General features: G+C 51.9%; 1 long non-coding RNA gene across 1 annotated transcript; it reads left to right on the top strand.

Annotated features, from left to right (window-relative positions):
- The first annotated feature begins 424 nt into the window (after nucleotides 1–424).
- LOC123607613 lies at nucleotides 425–4894 on the top strand. Its single transcript, XR_006716804.1, has 3 exons — nucleotides 425–618; nucleotides 934–969; nucleotides 4816–4894. It is a non-coding gene; the product is annotated as an uncharacterized LOC123607613 (long non-coding RNA).
- The last annotated feature ends 1580 nt before the right edge of the window (nucleotides 4895–6474 follow it).

The following is a 6474-nucleotide window of genomic DNA, read 5'->3' as shown; positions in this document are numbered from 1 at the left end:
TTCATCTTCACTCCTCGCCCTGTGCCCTCTCCACTGCCAGGACTTTGGTCCCGTCTCTTTCTCTGCCTGGGAAATCTCTCCTGAGACGGGCAGGCCCAGCTCTTCCTCTTTCGGTCATTTTTCTCATTCCTCATCTTGGTCCCTATCCATCACGGGCCCTCAAAGTGTGTGCTCTCTGGGGGCAGAGTGCCTGGTATCTGAGCCAAAGTAATTTGTAAGAACCCACTGGGCGCTTGGTGCTGGCCTAGCCAGGGCTTTCAGCCAGAATACCACCTGCCACTTCTCCTCCTCCATATGGCCTGGGCTTCCTTGTGACAAGGTGGCCAGGTTCCAAGGGTGAGTGTCCGAGAGAAAGAGAGAGAGAGGGAGGCAGAGGGTGCCAGGTGGAAGCCATATAAGCCACGTTGCCTTCTAGGACCTAGTTTTGGAAGACACACACAGAGTCCCTCCTGTCATACTCCGTGGTTCTGGTCGTTGCACGTCGATGGCGTGTTGTAAGATGGGCTATGTTGATGTGACCATCTGCTACAATAATGTTACCTTCCCCATTGGGCTGTTGTGAGGAGCTAATTAATTAGGCGATTCTTGCAAGGAACTTCAACCAGTGCCTGAGAAGCTGTAAGTACCTAAAAATGGTCACTATTGTTAGTAAGTGCTGGAAGAATTGATGCCTGGCAGTGTTATTAAGGGAGATTTTACATCATCTTGGGGAGGGATGGTCATGGGAGATTTTCTAAAGGAGGTGACATTTTAGCAGGGATCTGAGGCAAAGTGTCAGGAGAAAGAGTTCCAGGCAGATGATAGCATGTACAAAGGCCCTGAGGCCAGTGTGTGTGTGTGTGTGTGTGTGTGTGTGTGTGTGTGTGTATAGAATGAACTGAAAAGAAATCTGTGCTCGAGGACTGTTTTGTTTTTGTTTTTATTTTTTTCCAGGACAAAATGAGGATATGAAGTCTTGTCTCATTTCAGGTGAGGAGGACCAGACCATGGTTTTGGCTGCAGCAGAGGCCTGAGGCAGGCCAGGGAGTTGGTGCAGGGAGCAGTGAGGGGAATCTCAGTGTACCTGCTCCTGCGGGGCCAGGGGGGCATGGGTGGAGGGCCAAGCCCTCTAAGCACAGCCTCTGACCCAAGGGGCCTACCCAGAACTACAGTCACCACCCACCCTGAATGCCCAAGCCTGAGTCTGAAGAGTGGGTCCCCTCCTTCCCAACAGAACAGATCCTAGCCCTCACTCCAGAACAATCACCTGCACCCTAAGTCTGAGGGTAAGCTTTTGGCTTGGCCTTCACATTAAGTCTGAACTCCTGCCAGACCCCAGGACCTTTGCACCTCCACGTTCTACCCCAGAAACGGCCGGCCAAGTGCTGAGGCTGGAGTTGGCCCTTTTTGTTCTCCTGGGGGCTGGGGCACAGCAGCTCTGCCCTGCCCTGGGTGGGAGTGGGTGACACCGAGCTTCCCCACTCCCTGTCCCTTATGCTACTGCCCAATTCAGCGGGAGGGAAGGTTACCTCCTAGAGCTGCTGTGTGGCTCTCTTTGTCTCAAAGAGCCTTGAGAGACGGCAGGAGAGAGATTTAATTGCAGCCTGCCTGGGAACCTTTAAAGCATTGACCTCTCTGGCCACACCCCAAGGCTGGCACGCTTTAATTAAAAACAAAGTGCTGCTCGGAGGAGCCCTGCCAAGCCTGGTGAGCCTGGTTCACCTGGGCTGCCTCCCACGGCCACCACGGGATGGCCAGCTGACCCTCCTCAGGGGGGTGCTGGGTCTGTGCCTTCACGGAGGGTGGCAGTTTGGATCACGGTTGCTGGGTTGTAATTTTCTGATCTGTTGGCTGCAGCGAGAACAAAATCAGTGTTCTGGACTTGCCCTCTTTTGAAACCCACCTCTTTGTGGATTCTCCAACTCCTTTTCCCAGTTGGCATGCCTCTGAGCCACGCTGGTCTGTGCTGGGGTAGCTCTGTGGCTGTGCCACGAGGCTGTGGCCAAAACAATGACAGAGGCCAGTGCTGGTGGCCCACCCCAGGTCCTTCTTCCTATCTGCTGGGGCAGCACAGCGTGGAGGCTGAGGTCAGACCCTGAGCCTGTGGCTTCCTGACTGTGTGACCTGGGGAAAGTCATTCAACCTCCCTGAGCCTGGCTCCTCACCTGGGCAGTGGCGAGAGGCACCGAAGCCTCTCAAGAAGAGTGCCTGAGGGAGCAAAGTGTCACGTGTGGACTTGGCTCATGTCCTTCTGCCTGGACCTGGGGCTGGGATGCCTGGTCCTGCACACGCGAATGCTGACTGCTTACTGCTTCTAGCACCCGCGTCTCCCTCCTGAGGTCCCTCTCCCCAGACGAGCTTAGCAACCTGGAAGTTCATGGATTCTGTGCCCCTGGAGCAACCCTCAGTCCACAAAGGCCAGGAGCTTGTAGATGGATACTCCCAGCTTCCCCATCCTGCAGCCCGGTGGAGGGCCATGTTTTTCTCCGTAAATTTGTTTACATGATTTCTATTTTACCTTGCGTAGTCCTTTGTGTCCTTGGCTTTATCTCAATGAAGATATACCGTCTACTTATTGTTTTTCCAAAAATTTTAATTGTGGTAAAAATATACACCACATAAAATTACCGTCTTAACCATTTTTAAGGGTGTGGTCAAGTACGTTCACTGTTGTGCAACCGATCTCCAGAACGTTCTTCATCTTGCATCTCGTCCCCGTAAACACAGACTCCCCCATCCTCTTCCTCTTCCAGTCCCCCCGCACCCACAATCCTACTTTCTGTCTCTAGGAATCTGACCACTGTGGGGACCTCGTGTAAGTGGGATCACGCAGTATTTCCTTTTGTGACAGGCTTATTTCGCTAAGCACAATGTCCCCAAGGTTCATCCATGTTGTAACGTGTGTCAGAATTTCTTTCCTTTCTAAGGCTGAATAATATACTATTGTATGAATAGACCACGTTTTCTTCACCCATTGATCCCTCCACGGATACTGGTTTTTGTGAATAATGCTACTTTGGGCTATTGTAAATAATTTGCTATGAACACGAGTGTACAAATATCTGAGTTCCAGCTTCCAATTTTTCTCAGTCTACACTCAGAAGTAGGATTGCTGGATCATATGGTATTTTTACATTCAAGTTTTTGAGGAATCACTATACTAGTTAGGGTTTTAAAAATTTTTAATTTAAATTTTAGTTATTTCACACACGTGCAGTTTTGGTTTCAGTAGAATTCAGTGATTCATCACTTACATTCAACACCCAGTGCTCGTCACAACAAGTGCCCTCCTTAGTACCCATTGCCCATCTAGCCCATGCACTAAGCTATTTAGTTTGGATTTGCATTTACCTACTGATCAGCTTCTAGAATAAAACCTGTATCTTTTCAGGGCTGTTTGGATTGTGACAGAACATTCAAGCTAGCTCTAACAAAAATGAAAACTTATTGGCTCATGTAACTAGAAGTACAGGATGATTTTGGCTTCAGGCATGGCTGGATCCAGGTGCACAAATGATGTCTCTCCACCTCTTGGCTCTGCTTTCTTCTGTGTCCAATTTGTTCTCAGGCAGGCTTTCCCCAGGTAGTAGCCAAGAGAACCACTGGTAATTTCAGGGTGACAGCCTTCCACAAGCGGGAAGGTGTCTCATTCTTAATAGTTGCCGTAAGGTCCTAAAGAGGGTTCCCAGTGAGCTAAGTGTGAAAATCCTCAGCTGGTCACTGTGGTCAGGAGTATGGAACAGTCTGACTGAGCAGGCATGGATGGGTCAGGAAGTGAGGCTGGGTCAATTCTACTTGGGCCACGAGAACCGAGAGTGGGCACCCCAAGCAGGTGTCCACGGCTGGCAACAGGCTGGTGCTGCCCTCTTTGGCTGCTTTGCTGGGGTTCCTGCCTTGCCACGCAGCCTTCGCCTTTTCCGGGTTCCCTGCTCCTGAGTTCATAGTCACCTGTCCACCTGACCCCTCCCATCGGGGCAGCTCCTCCCCTGCTGTCAAGATTCTGGGAACTGAGGGAGGCCATTGGCAGTAGGGAATGTGGGTTTGGTGGGTGACTGAGCTGCTGGAGGGGGACTGGCCAGAGCAGGTGTGGGGAGTTAGTGTCACCTGGCAGGAGGGGACGAGCGCAGGGCCAAGCATTGGCAAACCAGGTGGCAGACCCTAGCTGGCAGCTAAGGGTAGTGGAGTCTGGAAGGGGCCTGTGGAGACTCTGGAGAGTGTCCAGGGCCAGCTCTCAAGGGTGGGGCTGTGGGGCCATTTAAGAGGACCCATGTTGGACTCTGGGGTCATAGAGATGCCCAGAGATACACAGACACTTTGAAGGGCTGCACTGAGCTGCGGAAGACAGATAATTAGGCAGGCAACTTGAGTGACTCTGTGGAGAGAGAAAGTGATCCCTAAAAGAGTACTGAAAGCACTCTGGGGACAGAGGCTGGCGGAGCAGATGACTTTGACTCCCTCACGATCAGATCTGAGATTCCCTAAGATGTGGGGTGGGGCTGAGGCGCTCAGGGAAGACTCTGGCCTCCCAGGGTCCAGCCGGTGCAAGCCCGAGATGAGAAGGCAGCGTTATCCCCATCCCCCTGCCTCCCACCTCCACTAGGCGCCGGATGCCTGGGTGGGCCGAGGTGGGCAGACCACCTAGCTGAGGTGGGCAGACCACCCAGCACACCCACAGAGGAAGGGCAGACGCTTGTGTTTTATAATCAGAGCGAATTAGAAGCCATATTGCACTGGGAATTCTCCTCGTCCAATGTTGCATACTCTCTCAAGATCATTGGAGGCCCCCTGGTGTGTCAGAAGCCAGGGCTGGGTAAGGATGTCATGTTCTCTTTCAAGGTCGCCAAAAGGAGCTCCTGACTCGCCGGCCCCTCCAGCCCTCAGCTTTGTTTTCTTTCTCACCCACCAGCACACCTTCCCTTCTCTCTCGGCTCTCCGGTGAGTTGCTAAGCTGCAAAAGGAAATCGCGAATTCAGTACACTGTGGCTCAGTGGGGATAACAGCTTTATGCGCGAGCACCTCACCGACCCACTGACGTGCACACCCACACACGCACACACTGGGTTTAATAGTGGATGAGGCCTGAATTCGGGACTTACAAACTCAGTTGCCTACAGGGGCCAGGAGGTGACACAGACGAAGGATGTGGGGTGGGGCGAGACTATAGGGGATGGTGGAGACTGTGGTCAACCCCAGACCACCTGGGGGAAATCCGTGCTCATTCCCAGGCAACCATTGCCATGCAAGAATGCTACCCCAGGGGGATAAATCTGTGGGTATTTCGAAAGAAATCAATGATTCTGATTTTTAGATGCTGGCAACTGGTTCACATTTTTATGAGACACGAGGTGGGTCTGCAGGCTGGATTTGTGCAGGGGGCACCCTTCATCTAAGAAAGGGACCTGTGTGGGTGGTAAGAATAATGATGGGGGGAGGGGAGGGGACGGCAACATTTTAGCATCTGGCAGTTATTAAGTGCATAGAGGCAGGGGGATGCAGAGATAAACTAGACAAATCCAGGGCTCGTGTTGTAGCAGGGAGCGTGCTGTGACACAAATAACCATGCCAATCATTATTAACGACAGGTTACAGGTACAACGCTTGGTGGGGCCAGGCACGGTGCTGGGAGATGTCTCGCCCTGGTTTCGTTAACCCTCCAGGGGCCCTGCCCTCCCCACCAGGTGAGCTGACACCTGCTGATAGACTTTCTTGGTGACTGTGACAGGAAGGGAGAGTGTGGATGGTGCCATAATCTGTCTCCACTGTGGCTCCAGAACTCTACACATGGACCCTCAGGGCTGGGTGGGCTTCCGACTTCCACAAAAGCTGCAGCTCGGCCCTGTGGTGGGGATACAAGCCCTGCAGCTCGAGCCTCATTGAACAGACGCTCCTTATGGCCTTCATTCTGAACATGTTCATCGACTGACACCATGGAGCAAAACTGAAAGAAATATAAATCCAGCATACCCATTGGGTGTCTGTTTCCGTGAGCCCCGACTGCTTTTGTCACTGACGCACTCTCGGTAACCACGTTTTTATATGAGCCGCCACGCTGGCCATGGTGGGTGCCGTGACGGGTTGTTGGCCTGAGCCTGGCCACTCAGAGAGCTGCCCTGGGAAGTTTTTCAGCTGGAACTGGACAGGAGCCACCGGCCGAGCTTCTCCCATTGTGGAAGGAGCTGGCTGGCGGTGAGGGAGGAGGGACCCACCAGTCAGAGGGGCACCCAGATGGGGACAAGCGGGGGCATCCCAGGGGCAGGGGGGCCTGGTTCCTGATGTTTACCCATGCCTCTTTTCATGAGATACCTGCATCTTCCCAATAACTCTCTTTTAAAATTGTTTTAAAAATGTATTTTTTAGTTATTTTAAAATTTAATTTTAAAAATTGTGATAAAAAACATACGACACAAAATTGAACATTTTAACCATGAAAAAAAATTTTAATGTTCTTATTTATTTTTGAAAGAGAGAGAGAGAGAGAGCAAGCAGGGGAGGGGC

This window comes from Leopardus geoffroyi, chromosome A2, assembly GCF_018350155.1.
Source record: "Leopardus geoffroyi isolate Oge1 chromosome A2, O.geoffroyi_Oge1_pat1.0, whole genome shotgun sequence".
In the NCBI taxonomy this organism is placed as follows: Eukaryota; Metazoa; Chordata; class Mammalia; order Carnivora; family Felidae; genus Leopardus; species Leopardus geoffroyi.
Note: the sequence above shows the minus strand (reverse complement) of the source record. Positions and strands in the feature narration are given on the sequence as shown.